The sequence below is a fragment of the Fukomys damarensis genome, unplaced genomic scaffold (assembly GCF_012274545.1).
Source record: "Fukomys damarensis isolate Sample0158 unplaced genomic scaffold, DMR_v1.0_HiC HiC_scaffold_38, whole genome shotgun sequence".
Taxonomy (NCBI): Eukaryota; Metazoa; Chordata; class Mammalia; order Rodentia; family Bathyergidae; genus Fukomys; species Fukomys damarensis.
The window spans coordinates 6849644-6867825 of NW_022900950.1; positions in this window are offsets into that span (position 1 = coordinate 6849644).

Consider the following 18182-nt stretch of genomic DNA (forward strand, 5'->3'; position numbering starts at 1 on the left):
ATAAAGTGTAGTTTGCTGTGTAGTCTTTCTTCTTCTTCTCTCCCTCCTTTCCTTCTTTCTTTCCTTCCTTTAGTGGCTTTCTGTGCTTTGGGTTTTATTTTTCCTCATGAAGAACTCCAAAATGGTTCCTTTAAATAACACAGTTCACTGAACCTAGGCCTTTAATGTGGGCTAAAGATTGAAAGCATCTCATTGCACAGAGTTTAGGACATTAATGTGAGGCTGTTGAAAGTCCATCTTCAGCAAGAAGTAGATATAGATTATTTATAGAAGCAAGAACAGCAACTAAGAGATAAAGAACAGTAAAAGTAAGCAAAGCTGAGCAAATGGTATTAAGACCAATATTTATTTGAATGTTTAGTGTCCAAGGGAAATGAATTATCTTTTTATCATGAATAAATTTGTGGTTGTGGTTTATACTTTTCTTTTTCTTTCTTTCTTTTCTTTTTGTTTTGTTTTGTTTTGTTTTGTTTTGTAACAGGATCGAACTCAGGTCCTTGAACTTGTGAGGCAAGCAGCGGAATCATAGAGCTAAATCCCTGGCCAGTGTGTTTTATTCTTTGTAATCAAATACCTTCCAGTCAATAGAGTAATCCACAACTTTAAATTGCTGTTGAATAATTTAAAATCATTTGCTTTGATAATTCTTTCTTTGTATAGAATATGAGAATCTGAGTAATACTACAGGGAAAGGATAATGTAAGATAATTACATGTTTAATTCAATTTTTGCCATGCTATTGGACAAGCATTCTAATGTCTTAATAATAGTTCACTATCTGTGTTTTTCTCTTAAAAATGAAAAAAATTCTGTGTCATTGCCTTTAGTATGTGATTTATAACTTTCCCCAAATATACTGTATATGACTTTTCTGACAGAATAATTAAGAGTAAGAAGGGAGAAAAATTAGAGTTAAAAGATCATTTTTAGTTTCCTAAAAGTATTGAATATTTTGTCTTTTAAGATTTGGCAACAAAGTTGTTGATTAGATCATTTCTTTTCAAAAATTGATTATGCTGATAATGAGCACTTAACAAGTTTGGCAGTTTTATCTAGTGATTAGTACTGAAAATGAACTTTTCTGTGTTCTACCAGTGGATTCTGAAAGACACAAGCAGCTTTTTTAAAATAAGCTTTTATACAATGAGACATTAATGGTTGTCACTAAGTACATTATTGCTACAGTCCAATAATTGTATGTGGCAGTAACTTTCAGAAATAAATGTACTTATGAAGTATCTGAATTTTGGCTAGGCAGTGACTTACTTTTCAGATTGAACAGAATGCTTTATGAAGCTAATTTGCATGTGTATTTTAAATTTTCTAGTGTTTCATGACATTAAGATAATTTTACTTTTAAACCTTACTTAGAAAATGCTTCAATAGGAAAATAAAATAAGGTATGAAAGGTGCATTTTATTTATTATATGATGAATGTCATCAATAACACAACATATATTTCTGTTAAATTTTCTCTTCCACTTATAGTGATGGCCACCAATTGTTCATAATTACTGTATACCTACAATACACATCATTGCTTTGTTTTATGAGTAGTTTAAAGTTGTAAGGAAAGTTATAGTTATTTAATTTATTATATTTATAAATATAATATATATCTCATTTTAGAAGAAATATCCTCATTTTGTATTATTATTTTAATAATAAAATATAGCTGGGCATCCCGAAATACTCTCTCAAAACAGGGATCAATAAACTTGGTTCAAATCTTTTTTTTTTCTAAAAAAAAGCTACAATAATCTATTTGATAGAGATTTCTGTTGTATTTGTTTGTTTGTGTGTTTTTTGGGTTTTTTTTGTTGTTGTTGTTTGTTGGTGGGTTTTGCTTTTTTCAACTGGTATGTGAGCACAAACAAAGTAGGAAATCTTTTTACCCAGGATCCCATTTGAAATGTCCACATATAGATATCCGGGCAGTACCACTTCTTGAAGTCATCAGATCATGTATTCCTCTCTTAAGCCTCCTATTTACATAGCCCACAAATAAAATGATATCTCTCATGTCATGAAGAAGACAATCATTCAAAATTCCCTGCCAACGTAGGCAGATCAGATTCTTCTTTTAGCCATAATACTTCCTTTGATTCTCTGTCACAGCTAAATTTCTTGAGATGGGATCTAATTCCCAAGTGTTATAGCTGTGGATGCTTCAAGTTTTACAGGTTCTGAATTCCCCTCAACAGGTGATTGATAATCATTGTGAGACTGTGGTCCTTTCTGCTGTTCTACAGCAGTACTGTGTTACATTATAGAAACCCAGTCTGAGTAGGTACTGACAGAGCATTTCCACAAAAGACACAGGAAAATTTCAGATGTTCTACATCCTTGCTAGCAGTTGGAAACATCTGAATGTTTCACTAATATTGTGGATGCTATAATATCTACAGTGGTTTTGATCACAATTTTTGGATGAGTTGTGTCCCTTTTATATGTATATTGCTTGTAGTATCTGTAAGTAGCCCCTTCTGAAGCATTGATTAAGGCTTAACTATTCAGATGGGCTTTGAGGACAATTTCCTAGTAATTAGTAGGAGGTTGTAGGAATTTCCTAATGTGTGAATTGCTCTTCAGATAGACTAAGAAAATGTGTTCTTACACTGTGTTGGTTGCCTTTCATTTTCTTTGAGATGCTTATTGATGAAAGGAATTTGTTTCTTGAGACCTAGCATAGTTTAATAATAGTTTTTTTTCACAGACACACATTTCGTTCTTGTGAGATACTCTAGTAATATTACTGTTGAGGCTTTATTTTTAGGTCTGCTGTTACCTGGTATGTTATTTTTTTTATTGCTTATCATTGTGTGTGATAGATGTTGAGATTATTTTCCCCTTACAAATAATCAATTGACCTAATGGTATTTATAAGAAAAGCCAGTTTCTTCGCTGAACTGCAGTAAGGGTTTTTTTGCCATAAGCACGAATGCAAAGGAGTCTGATCTGAAATATCTTATGTATTCCACTGATCCATGTATTTTTCTTTATGCACCTTTAACCTGCCTTAATTATTACTATTCCATAATGTGTCTCAAAAACTGATCATTCTGACCTTAAGCAATTATTTTCAAAGATAATTTTACCAATTCTTTGTCCTTCATATTTGCATATATGTTCAGCTTCCACCAAAAAAAGGATGTTGGAGGCTTGATTGGCATTATTTTGATTTCAGAGATCAATATAATGAATGCCATCTTGTATACTTAATTTAAATATTCTTCAAAAATATTCTGCAGCTACATTTGTAAATGTCTTGTTTATTGTTTCTAAGATTTATTTATATTTGAGTGTTGTTCTTCTATACCCCTGTAGGTGATAACTTTTAAAAATTAAACATTTGCTGGGTGTGGTGGTGCACACCTGTAATCACAGCACTTGGGAGGCTGAGGCAGGAGGATCGCTGTGAATTTAAGACCAGCCTGGGCTACATAGTGAGTTCCAGGTCAGTCTCAACTACATCGTGAGACCCTATCTCAAACAAAACAAAACAAATTAAACCTTTTATTGTGAGATAATTGCACACCCACATGAAATTTTATAAATTATACTAAAAGATTCCACAGATGCTTTATCCAGTTAACTCCAAAGTAAATAAATATCTTGCAAGATCATCACAATTTTACCACTAGGATACAGACACTGTATCAATCAAGATTGATCCACAATCAAGATAGTGGATACTTTAGCCTATGGCGGGCAGGCTGCAGCAGGCATGCAGAGCCTGCTCAGTGGGTACATGATAAGTCACCTCCACCAAGGTTTGACAAATTATCATCATGCACAAAACAGCGAAGATCCCATTAACTGTGCAAGAGGACGCCAAAGGCAAACTTTTACCTTTCATTAAAAAGCTGTTTATAACACTGAGAGCTCTGTCTTTGTGTTTTTCTTTGAAGACGAAAGATGTTAATGTATGACTTAGTTTTTCTCAACGGAAACCTCGGTAGTCACATTTAATTGCAGCATTGACACTGCAACAAATAAGTGGGTTTTGGGTAGCAGTTTGGGCCCTCGGTCTCTAAAAGGTTTGCCATAGCTGCTTTACTGTATTGCTTAGCTTTCTTGTTTGTGGAAACAAATGCCTACAGACAACTACAATTTAAAGTAGGAAATGGTTTATTTGATTCATGGTTTGAGGCATTTCGGTTTATGATCAGCCAACTCCAAGGTAGGAAGCAGATGGAGGGATCTGGGCGAAGAATGCTACTCACCACATGGTGGCAAGAAAGCATAGTAGAAAAGTGCTAAGACAAAGGACCAGAATCCAGTCTGTATCGATCCTGGACACGTTTAGAAGTGTGTCTTACTGTTCTCCAGGGGCCTGCTAAACCAATGTTGGTCATCACAAAGACATGTTGCCCATTTTTTACCATGCCTATGCCCTCCCCTCCCCCTCTCTGCCCCCTTTCCGCCATCCCTTAACACCTGACAATTAGTAAACAACTTTCTATTTATGATGTTCTGCCATTGTAAGAATCTTATGCAAACAGAATGCTGTAGTATATAGTCTTTTGACATCAGCTTTTATCACTCAACATAATTCTTTGGAGATAATGTCAGGTCATGTGTAGATAGTTCATCTCTTTATTATTTCTGAATTGGATTCTATTATATGCATGTTCCAATTTGGTTAATCATTTACTTATTAAAGATATTTGTACTTTTTTCAGTTTTTGACAAAATTCACTGTAAACGTTTTTGTACAGGTTTTTATGAGAATGCAAGTTTGTTTTGCTGAGAAAATTTCATGGATTTGTATGGTAGTTGCATTTTTATTTTTTAAAGAAAATATTAGACAATTTTCCAGAAAGTTTGTATCATTTTATATTCTACTTAGCACTGGTATAATAGCATAAATTTTCTGCATCCATACCAGTCCTTGTTTTTATCACTATTTTTTATACTGCTATTTCTAATAGACGTGTGCACACTTTGCAGGTTTAATTCCTGCTTTACCAGTGGGTTAAATGTTTTGGATATCTTTGAATATCTTTTCATGTGAATGAAATCTATATAGCCTCTTGAGAAAAAAAATCTCATGTCTTCTGCTAATTTTCTAATCAGATAACTCTTAGCTTTATATATTTACAGTTATTTGCATATTTTAGATTAAAAATTACTTGCCAGAGATAGGTTTACAAATATTTCATCTATTAGTTTTTTTTTCATTTTTTGAAGTCCAGTTGTCAATTTTTCTTTTATGTATAGGTAGTACTTACGGTGGTGTGCCATAAGAATTCTTTGTTTAGTCCTAGATCTTGATAATTGCCTAATATTTTTTTCAGACTTTTTGCAGATTTGCATTTTATATTTAACTCCATGACTTTTAATGAGTTGAATTTTGCATGAATTGAGAGAATTATTACTGTCAATTGAAGCCTATGATACTGGAAACCTAGAAAGTTTCCAGTACTCTGAAACTCTGATGGGATTTGGGTTCAGATCAAGAGATTATCTCTGGTGCTCTGAAACCAGGAGACTTCAGGTTGACAACTTTTTAAGATTCACAACCTTGTAATTGGTCAAATCCAGCAGCTGCAGGTAATTGTGCCCTTTTTGCTTCCTGCTTCCATGTAAATGATCTAACTGACAGAAACTCCTTTGGGTGCAGGCAAAATAGACAGTTCTCCAACCCAGGAAAATCAACAGAAGATGCAACAATTTTTTGAGAAAATGAACTCTAACTTTTGCCAAAATGTGTCTACAATACTTTTGCCTGCACAGCCACTTGAGTGATAGGCTTTCACTATATAATACTGGCAGTCTTCCCATTGTGTAGAGAGTAAAACTCTGAGTTCTTATTGTGGGTTAAAATTTGCACTATGATCTATTCCCTGTCTTATCTCTCATTTTCTGTATTTCCTTAACTACATTTTAGCTCTAGTTTTTCCTGAAAACCTTATATTCTTTCTTCCTGTACTTGGAGCAGTTCTCCATTAGTTGAGATTTTTTATGCTGAAAGAATTATATCATTTTAACTTCAGTGACACTCTCTATGAAAAGCTTTCCTCTTACACTACAGTCTAAAGTACTATTCTTTCCTGCAACGCCTAGAATGCTATTCTACTTAGTTTTCTTGATAGCAATTTTGTTCTAAGACAGGCAATTCTTGATTGTAGAAAAACACAAAAACAGTAACAGATTGGGCTACTTTAATGTACAGAATTTTTTTAAAAAAACCTTTGTGTACAAAGGAAGTTTCAGAGTAGAGAACAGATCAGCATATTGGGTTGAGAGGATGTGGTAGTTAATTGACTGTCAGTTTGAGTGGGAATGCCCAGCTGATTTGAGTCAGCACGATTGCTGGAACAGTATAAAAGGAGAACAGAAAGGAACTATTTCAAATGATCTTCCTTGAAGGAGTTCCATTCAACTGCTCTTCTTGGGGAGAGTTGGGGCAGTTTTTCTTCAAAGGAACTTTGGCTGTTTACTTTCTTTGTGGAAGCTTCAATCCTCCTCTCCATCTTGAGCTGCATCTCCTGGCTTCCAGTGTAGATCCTTCAGCCTTTGAGCACAGACACTTCGACTTCTGGCGCTAGCCCTTGGGTCTTTCCGGCACAGATCATTGGTCTCCTATTGAGGATCCTTTGGCCTCCTGATTTGGACTTGCCCAAGACATTGCCACGGGCTCCAGGCCCTCCACTGGATCAGGTCAAATGAAGTCAATGAAACAGAAGAAGAAATAAGTCTTACTTAAGGCCTTTCCTTGCAATTCCTCTCTCCCATCATTCAACATTTTTACAGTTCTACTCTGCCAGTTTTATTATTCCTTATATTTCTTAAATATTTCCATATTCGATCTACTTATGTCTTTTATGCTAATGAATAATGCACATTACTCAGAAAAGCAAAGCCATTACATTTAATTATGCATAAGCAAACTGTGGCTCTTTATTTTGTTGTTTCTCTGCTTTTCTCAGGGCCAGTAGTTTTTTCTCATCAATTGCACATACTGTGCTTCTATATTATTTATAATTTCTTAAGAAATTAAAATAATGCTGATATTCTTTGTTTCTCCTATAAAACATGGAATTAGTTACTGACCAAGATGTCCTGTTGCTGCTCATTGTGTTTTCTATGTTCATATTTTGATGCTCTTGATATATGCTGTCTTATTTCTTGTGAGAAATCTTGTATCACTTTCATGAGACAACAAAAATTACTATTTTTTACAAGAGCCAATTGCTTACAATTTGTATCTCCTTTTATTTCTGTAAACATTTATGTACACATACTGTCAGGAAAATCCATATATTTAATCTGTAGTATTGGTGTTGTTCTCAAATTTAGAAATCTCCATTTTGTTTTTTCTGTTTTGACTTTGAATTCTATGGGCTGAAACAAGTTCTACATGATTATAATCAAATTGTCCAGTGCTTCCTCATTTCATGAAGATCAAATAAATTTACACATCAAAAGTAGAAAAGAAAAATGAGAGAAGATACATTACACTATGTCACTGTCTCTTTTGGGTAGCTTCAACTCTTTTGGGTCTTTAACACTGATGTGGAATTCACTTCTGCATAATAAAATATCTCTCATTACTTACAGCTAACTTGCTAAATAATTTTTTTTTTTTGCTCTCTCGCAAGAGTATAATTATCTGAAAACAATGCATCATTAGCAGCTCCCACAGTTTTAGTAGTACCTAGCATATAGTTTACACGTTGCATAAACAATTTAAAACTCGAATAATTCTAACTAAACATATTTATTCATAACTGAATGTCTTATCAATTTTAAGATTTTTTTCATGTTAATAAATTTGTCTAGATACAGTTTTGACTGCATCTCTGAAAGAATTTCACCTTGTTTGGCAACAAAGCATAAATAAAAACTAACATTCATTTTAATAATTTTTCCCAATTCTAATATTTTTCTATGAAATTATAGTAAATGCTTTGATATTTTATTGAATATATCTATAAAGATTAGGTTAAAATCTTATTCATGTCTACCATATTTACTTATTTCCCATGATTTTTAATGTTAGTACACTTGTTTTTCCTTTGAATATTTGGGGGAAGTATTCTTTTTTTTTAATCTAACATGTTTGCATCTCATTTGATGTTTCCCTTAATTTATGACTATTATGTCTTTGTAGGATGTTTTATTTCTGCTTCATAAAACATACTGCTGGAGGCTTAAATCACTCTCTAACCTTTTGCAATAATGATAATAACTCATTGTTATTTTTGCTTTCATTGCATCTGAGTACTATTCAACATCCCTAGTGTTATTATTTTCCTTTTTTCTTATTATTAAAGATAAATTTAACAGTTTATTTTTTGGGTTATTCTTCAGACCAAACCCAGGACTTTATATATGCTAAGCAAGTACTCCACAACCAAACTATAGTCCTGGCTGAAATTAATACTTTAAAAATAAAACTAAGTAAGAATGTACTACTCTGAGATATAACATATTGTCGAGAATATACATTATGAAAATTATTTATAATAATTAACTATAATAATTGCTTAATAAAATATGTATGAAATACTTAAATAATTTTTACAACTTTTTTGAGATTGTACATTTTGTTAAGAGAAACTTGAAGATCAAAAAGAGGTTGACAATTTGCCTCTATGGTAAAAATGAAAAAAGGTCTGGAAATCTGCTTTCAGGGTTTATTTGACCCACTATTTCAAAAGTTAAAATTCTGAAAATAAAATCTGGAAATCATTGAAGATTGGTAACTAAATGAATTTTATCATTTCTATTCCACTTATGGTATTTTTATTTTTCTGAATTGATTGTCAACTGATTTTGACGTAACAGTGGAGTCAGGCACAACCGTTTTAGGAGATTGTGCAGGACTCTGAGCTCATGAAATTACCCCAGAGTTAAAAGAATTAATAATGGAAATGTTGAGATGTGATCATATATGCAATACATTTGAAGGGCAGATATTGTCAAAGTGTAGGATACTCATTCTAATTAGTCATATTTTACTTTAAAATCTCTTATTTTACAGGCCAAGGAACCAATATAAATATTTGGCTAACTGCCAAGTGTGTGTATTCTAGTCAAACAACTAAGAAATGAACAACACGTGTTCAAATTCGAAGGCTTGTAAAAAATTATACAATTTTACCTTTTTAAAAGTAGAATTTATGCCAATGCAATTTCATGATGACATTCTATCATAACATTGTTGAGAGAAAAGAGATGATTTATTAGTGACAGCAATAGCAGTAGCCGGAGTATTACCATTTTATATTAGTTCCCCAGGTCCTCATTGCCATCGAAGCAGCATGAAGATGGACAGGAAATGCCTGAATTGCATTCCAGGAGAGGAATTCTGAATTTAGTGGAGCTGAATCTTTTTTATAAGAGGCAGCAAGCGTGCTTTTGCATAGGTGTAGGTGGACACAATTGTTTTATTTTATTGTGCCATGAATACATGTGCAGTTTTCTCCAGAAGAGACACATCTTTATCTTCCAAGCTATAAGGAAACCTGGCCTTCATTCTGGACAGAAACTGTCACCCGATGGTCCGTAGTTCTTCAGTGTATGACATTTCGGAAAAGATTATTCAATAACAAACAGTGGGCAGTGTCAGTGCCTCATCCATCAAAAGGGCAGGGATATGACAAACTCAAAGCATTCTGTAGAAGGGCTATTAATGCCTCTTTTTTGTTTGTTTGCTTGTTTGTTTGTTTTGGTACTGGGGATTGAACTCTGGACCTTGGGCTTGAGAGGCAGGTGGCAGAACCACAGAGCTAAATCCCCAGCCCTAATATTTCTTGAAGTGTTGGTGTCTGCTGGTGTATTCTTTAAGCTTCCTATGTTTGACAGAATGTTTTCTTGACCTTTTGTTTTCAAACTTTACACACCCTTCTAGCGTATCTCTGACAAAAACTATTATGGATGTGTGTGTTTGTGTCTATGTGTCTGTGTGATTGTGAATGACATTTTTTCCTGCCTGATTTCTGATTTTAGATTTGAGGTTTGTTTTTTTTTTCTTTCCAGAATTGGTATATTGAGGATCCAACTCAAGAGCACTCTAACATGGAACTACGTCCTACATCCTTTTTTTCTGAGACAAAATCTTGTTAACTTCCTAGGTTCCCCTTGAATTTAAGAACTTTCAACCTCCACTTCCTGAATAGCTGGAATTACAGGCATAAGCCACTGTGCCCAGTCTAAGTTTCCTCATCACAATTGTTTTCAAACAATTTGATTTTTAGAAGATATTCTACATCTCATTAATAATGTCTTCATTTCTTTCTGTTTTTTGTGTTTTTTCACTTTTAGTATGTTTGCAAGTAGTTGATGAGAACAGGAACTATTCTTTTCTCTGTGTGATACAGCTATTGTTTCCATTAATCTTTTGCGTAGTTCTTTACTCCATCATGGCTATGTCTTGATAGACACATGCCTGTGTCTAAGGGCACTCAGCTGTAGACTAAAGAGCTACTGTCTGCAGATCTTTCTTTTCTCTGTGTGATACAGCTATTGTTTCCATTAATCTTTTGCGTAGTTCTTTACTCCATCTTGGCTACTGTCTTGATGGACACATGCCTGTGTCTAAGGGCACTCAGCTGTAGAATAAAGAGCTACTGTCTGCAGATTTTTAGATTCCACAATGTCACTCTCACTGCTCTGCAGTCTTTTTCATCTATTTATTTTATATTTTTGGAATCTAGCCTACCTAGACTCCAAACCTTATTTCCTCACTGTACGGCTTTATGTAAGTTTTTGTCCTGACAAATCCCGGGAAATATAATTATACATTCAACTGTATTATGCATCTTATTTCCTTCATTTCTCAGGGATTTCTGTCCCTTATTGTCTAACATCCAAGGTCTTAAACACCAATGTTTCATAGTTTTAGTCATTTTTAGCTTTGGGGGGAAGAAAGCAAATCTTTTCTATGTTACTCCATCTGGGATGAATGCCATACTTCCTGGGATTATTTCTAATACTGACTGCTTTTGACTAAATTCCCGTAAAGTAGAACAAGCAGCAGAGATTTGGGTAAAGGTGAGCTTTTGATTAAATGATTTTTCTAGGAAAAATATAAATTGAAGGCAGAAATTCAACAGCAGAAATGACTCAACTGTTGAATAAAATTGCTTTCTCAGACAAGGGTTAATATTGGCCAGAGGACAGAGATAGGTGCTCTACACATAGACTGCTTAAGAATGTTTTTCCTATTAGAGTGAGTAGAACAGAAACTGCTACCTCCAGACTATTGGTCATTAGAGAGGAGCACCCTAGAAGAACTAGGGAAGGATGGTTGGGGTTGTTGGGTTTCAGTAAACTCATAGCAACAGAGGAAGAATTTTCCACCCAATTGTCTGTTAAAGACTGCACATAGAGAACATCATATTTACTAATCGCATTAGGAGGAAGAGAATAATGCAAGTCTAGAATTGGCATAGTAAGTGTCCATGTATAGAGAACTGAAATATTCACAATGGAACAACATCTGGATAGGTAGCACACATAACTCATTTATCTATAGATAAGAGGTTAACTCCAAATTCACATCAGTGTTCACCATTGTTCATCACTAATGAGGGGCTTTTCTGAAAATGTTCACTTCCTTCACCTCTATCAAGGGGCACTGAGATATTTATAATAAATTTTAAAGTTCCTGAGTATTTTCTATTTGTTACATGAATATATCATACTTCATGATCACAAACACTTCCTCACCCGTGTCACAGTCTACTATGTTGATGTGTCACTAGGAATGAATAAATTCCGACTTCTTAACAAATGTATGCTAATATGATAGAATAGAACCCATTTTACTTTCAGTGGGAACAGAAATAATACGGACTCACCCCAGAACAAGAGTGCAAATGTAAAATTAAATTGACTAAGGATTACAGGATTTCATTTGGATAGAAAAAGGCAACAATAACACTACCAACATCAAATAATATCACTTTCATCTTCTTTGCTCAATTACAAGCCAAACACATATAATATTTTTAAATATAAATGTTACAAAATTCCACTTAAAGTAATTTGATTAGTTACATAACTAAAATTGTAAATAATTTTACAAACATTTACTTTGAAATTTTAGATATATCTGTTATGTGCTTTCATAAATGAATTTTTATATTTGAATTGCCTACATATGTAAGTGAATTTAAATATTTTCCCTTTTTTCCTCTTTTCTATAGCTCCAATTCCAGTTCTGTTTCTTTTTCTTTTTTTAATGCACATGAGTATTTACAACTCCAACTCAATGAATGCTAAAGCATTCAGTAAGAAAATAAGAGATATGAAATTAATGTTTATTTGTGACAATCAGACATCATTTTTATTGATGCTTTTAGGCTGTTTCACTTTATGTTCTAATTCAGTGTCTTTCAATCTTTTGAAAGAAACATTATGTAAAAAATCAAATTTGCATTGCAACCTAGTACATATAAATACTTATATAGAAACACAGAAGGAAACATAATTGAAACACAGCTCATAAAGCATTTCTTGGTTCTATGTGTGATATACTAATATTTTCTGATGCTTTTTCTGTTATACACTCACTGAAACCTAGTGAAAATATGTCAAACCCACAGTTTTAAAAGTGGAATTTAATAAATGACAAAAATAAGACTAGTTTAAGCAAAATTGATTTTTGAACTGTGTTTGCACTCTTATCATTACTGTAATTGTTCATCTGAGGGACAGACAAAACATTTCTTTGGAAGAAAGATCGTTTTTATGAAACATAGTCTTGTCTTTCTCAGTAGAGTGGCATATTGGGCCTTGTTATTGAGAGGGTAATGGCTAAGACATTTTAGTGAGAATTGGTAAGATTCATTTTTAAGACATAAACAAAGATTATATAAAATATTTCTATTTCCTTTGGACTAACAAACAAGCAAACAAAAGGAAATGTCTTTAAGATCAAGTTGCAAACATAAGAGCCATGTTTTGTCTTTTTAGAATCCTCCTTGTCTGCAAATAAGAACCTCTTTTTATCTATCATTATCACCTTAGCCAACCCATTAAACTTTTAAGGCTATTTGATCACATTTAAAATCCAACTGTATATCTGAGGATTGATTTTTGCATTAATTTATATTTAACATTAAGTATATTAGACAAGAAATGCTGTAGGCTTTTAAAGGTATTAGAAAAAACCAGACTTGAAAATGTTTAAATCAATTTCGATAACATTAAAATAAGAGTCATATCTTTCACAGGGTTTATCAGCCATAATTTTGGCTTCTTTTATGCAAACATATAATTACTGCAAAAATGAGCCTCCTGTTACAGCAACAGTATGAACCTTCCTTTCTAGCAAATGCAACTGCCATGGCATAGACTATGCATTTGAAAATAGTTTTAATTACCTAAACAGTGCTACCTAGTTTTATACAATCATATTTGCAAATTATGACATATGTTGAATGATATATTGACCAAGAGGAAATGGCCTTATAAGAAAGAAAAAAACTTTAAGAAAAAAAAAAGTTGCTATTTTAATGAGTTATTGATGAATTGCTCTGGGATAGCAGAGCAGCATTTATATACTGTAGCTAGTTTAAAGACAGGTGACCTTTTCAAAGATTAGTTAACCTTTCAGCAATTTTGGAGAGTTACTGTTTTGAAAGACAAAGGTCAGACTAGAACTCAAAATGCAGTTATTGTCTTCTTGTGTTTGTTGCCATGCCTTTAATTTACAACAAATTAATTCAAACTACATGGTCTGTACCAAAGTAAAGTAAAAAAATAAAAGCATAAAGTTGGTTACAAGTATTTTTTGGTACTACATATGACCAATCAAAGCATAAAAATTCAAAATTTTAACTTATTTGTAAATATATCATTTTCTATTTGGTGCCAAAAGTTGGTAAGACAAATACGTTTAGTTAAAGGGAAATGTGTGATGTTTATATTTTTTCTTTCTTTTTTCTCTTTAAAAGAAAGTTCATTCCATTTCTTGTTTCACCCACAAGATCTTTTTCTCTCCAGACAAAATCTTTTTTCTGATTCTTTTCTTCTAAACCCCTGCAGTCATAAGCCAGATGTTTACATATTTTTTTCACAAATGTTAATACCAAAAGAAAAATTAGACTGTGTTTAGAAAACAGTAGGGTAAAATACCATTTCTGTGCCAGGTTTTCAAGTAACTGAAATTTGTGCAGAGACAATGACCTAAAAATATTTTAACATTTATAGATTTCCATCTAGGTGTGATAAGCAAAGGTTCATTACCCTGATCTACATGCTCTTTTTTCTTTGTGGTTTCCTATATCTATATTTTAAAATGACTATGATCTGCTTCTTGACCTACTCATTTCTAAAGAAATCCTTCTGCTAGTTTATAAATGAAGAAAATGTGCTTCCCTGATAGTTTTGATGATATTTACAAAGAGATCAAGCACTTTTATTTTACCTGGGCATTTAACTTAGCTTATGATGTTCTATTCATATTGAATTGTGAAACGAATATAGATAATGCTGTGCCAAGATTTTGGAAAACATAAAAACAAGAAAAAGAAAAAAGAAAAAATGCACTGCAACTACCATAGTGTGATTAGAATGAACTAGTACTATTCTGGAAATAGAAGTATGTATGTTGACAGATGTCAGCTTTTCAAAAAACTATTAGTACTTTTACAGTAAATTTCACTTTATAAGATAATTGTAATTCTCCAGTTATCATTTCAACATTAGTGTACTTTAAAAACTGAATGAAATCTGAGTGACATTTGAACTGTCTGGTAATTCATTAAATAAACAGAGAGAGGAAAGGAGAAGAAAATTGAAGTTAGATAAAAGATATTTTAAATAAATACAGCAGGATTTTTTGTCAGTGTAATTTAGTATTGATTTTGTCATTATCTTGTTTGAAAGTTTCTTTGTGTGCATGAATGTCATTAAAAATGACCCTGTTCTTGTGGTACATGATTCTGTAATTGGGTTGTTTTGAGAGCAGCCCATAAACTACAACTTTCAAGTTGTAGTTGGTGTGTAGTAGGCATGAACTTTTAGTTCATTATGCTGTTACATTTGAGTGCATGTATTTTGGGCTTTTCAGTCAGAAATGACTGGTACCATTTCCAGGCAGCTGAATGGAAAAACAGAACTAGATAAAGTGGCAAATGACCAGCACCGTCTATTCTTACACTCCTTTATACCGTTTTTAGGGGACATTGCATTTAGTTTCTGCTTTCTATTGTTTAACATTTATAACTATTTCTAATGATTCATAAAAGTAATCATTTCATGACTTTCTTAGGTCCTTCCAAAGAATAGAGAGGGAAATATTTCATTTCAAAACCTAATTAAATACTTGGACATTACTCTGTGAGTTCCTTGGATTGTTTTTAAAATTGCTTAAAACATTATGAGTTCCTTTAGTTGTATCTTAAAACTCTTTGCTATCGTCATAGTAGGTCCTTAAATTCCTTGCTCTTGCATCTGTCATGACCACTGTTAGGAGCACTGTGTATTAATTACTATGGCCTGGCCTAACTCGCCTCTTATTTTGGATAAGACAGGGCCGCAAAGGTGTTAAAAAGACATGATAAAATAAGGCCTGGAAAAACAAAAAACAAAGACTGTCTTTCTCCCCACCCATTCATCAAAAAACCATCAAACAAGGGCCAGGGATTTAACTCAGCGGTTCTGTGGCCTGCCTTGCAAGCTCAAGGACCCGAGTTCAATTCCTGGTACCAAAAAACAAACAATCAAACAAACAATCAAACAAACAAAAACAACAACAACAACAAAAAACATCAAACATGATGCCCTACAAACCTTAGCTACTCTCCTGGCTCTGATTATAGTTTACGAAGCAGCCTCTTTTACCTCCTCTTACACCTCCCTTATCTCTACCACTATAAATAAAAGTACTACAGTCTTTTCTCCCATCAAAAATAAGAGCTTCACCTGGCCCCAACTTTTATATCTCATTGTCTTTTCTTAATCTCCTACCATCATTTCTCACTCCATAAACCATGACAGACCTCTAATGAAATTCTCCATTTTCTTGATGCCCAAGTGTCCAGTGCTTCCTTGGCCAAACTTGTTTTAGTCATACAAGTTCGACAGACTCTTCCTGAGTTTTAGCCATGTCTTTTACTTGAAGCCTGGCTTAAGCTGTCCATCAATAATCTGTACAACAGTCATTTCTCTCCTTGTGCATCAGTTCTATGTTTCAAGGGGCACTCTCATCTTAACCTAGTCTTTGAAAGTTATTTATGACTTCAGTAGCTATAAAATATAGGTAACTTCAGATATGTAAGGTGCCCAAAATTATATCCCCCAATCACTTTATATTATACTAGACTATGTACTCTTCAAAATCACCTGAATAAATCAAACAAGAATGCACAAATCAAGAAGATCCCAATATGATCCCCCAACATATAAAACTTGTATGTTACACTGTGTTGAAATGTGTGATCCCAAAAAGTCCATGTGATGAATAAAGGGCTGTTGGGAGGTGCTGAGACTACACAGGGCCTAGCGGGAAGTCTTCATTTTATAAGGATTTCACTCTTCATTTTGGTGGTGAAACCCAGATCCTCTCTCATTCTCTCTCTTCTGCTTCCAGACTATGAAGTACACAGTTTTGCTCTGCAGCTGCTCCCCAGCCATGATGTGCTAACACAGGTCCAAAGTTGGGACTGAGATTTCCAAAATTCAGTCACAATAAACATAGTAGGAAAAGGCTTTCATAACTCTGAAAGAAATTTTAGAAATGAATTAATACTTAAATAGAAAAATCAGTAAATAATACCATGGTTTTCATTCCTTGACTTACTTAAATGTAGTTGGCTCTTCTGATACTCTAATCATAGACGGTTTTATTCTTATGAAATTATCACCATTAAGCCTTTCTTAGGGCCGGGGATTTAGCTCAGCGGTTCAGTGGCCTGCCTTGCAAACACAAGGACCCAAGTTCAATCCCTGGTACAAACAAACAAACAAACAACAAAAAAAACCAAAGCCTTTCTTTACTTCCAAAGTATTTGTTCTCTATTTCCCCCCTTGCACAGCATAATACATGTAGGTCTAGAAATATAGTGGAGATTTAAAATCAATCAAAATTTTAAGCAAAAGACAAAAGCTTTTATGGGAGAACTTATGTCCAGGAGAATTGCTAGAATGCTTTCAGTACATGAGTTTAAAACACATACTTAATCTCAAGGATCAAATACGTAGCCAGTCCCAGGAAAGACAACCATGAAAATCTTGGATAGGTTGTGGCTTATGAAGTGAGTTTCACAAGACCTGAATGACCAATGACTCTTGATTGAAACAGAGCAGGCAGCGCTAAAAGGCAACATCTGAAGGAGATCTCAAGATTCATTACTCATTCCTTATCTGCTGCCTCGCTTTTTTGCAGTTTCATTTATCGAAGGTCAAATAAGTTCCAAAATATTAAATAAAATTTTCCATAAGAAAAAATTCTGAAGTTTTAAGTGGCACACCTTCCCGAGAGCCACCAGCACAAGCACTGTGATGCTATCTCAGGCAAAGTGAAAGCTGAGATGGTGGCAAGTGACTAATGATGAGTAGTGTGCACAACATAGATGTGAGCAAAGTATTGGTTCCAATCCTGGAAGAAAGAAGATGGAAGACAAGATCTGGCATCCTACTACTTGAACACCATCCTAGGGTTCACGGGGGGCTTCTCATCAGCCTAATGTTCCATCCCAGGTCTACATCGCTTACCTCACTGCTGCTGGATACAAGGTGTTGTATCAAGTTTACCATCATGAAGGGGTCAGTACATACAAAAATACGTTATGAGAGAAGGGGATCATATTCCCTAGCTTTTATTATATCATTGAAGTTGTTCTATATTTCTTTTTATTAAATCTTTTATTGTGCCTAACTCATAAATTAAACTTTATTATATACATGTTTGTGTAGAAAAACACAGTACATGAGGATTCAGTATTAATTAATACACTGAAGTAAGGCGAACCCTGAAGTAAAAAAAAAAAATCTTTAAGGGAATGCATAGTCATGGTGTTAGAATTGGAATCACAGCAGTAGCACTGAACAATAGCAGTGCATTTAGGAAGGATTTGAAGGCTGCAGTTAATTAACTTAAAAGAATACAGGCTACTAAGTCATAGGGTAGAAGTGAAACTCACATACTTTTCTCTGTTATAAGATCCCAAGGAATTTATTTAATTTTTCTTTATTTTTATTTTTTTTACTTCTAAAAAGTG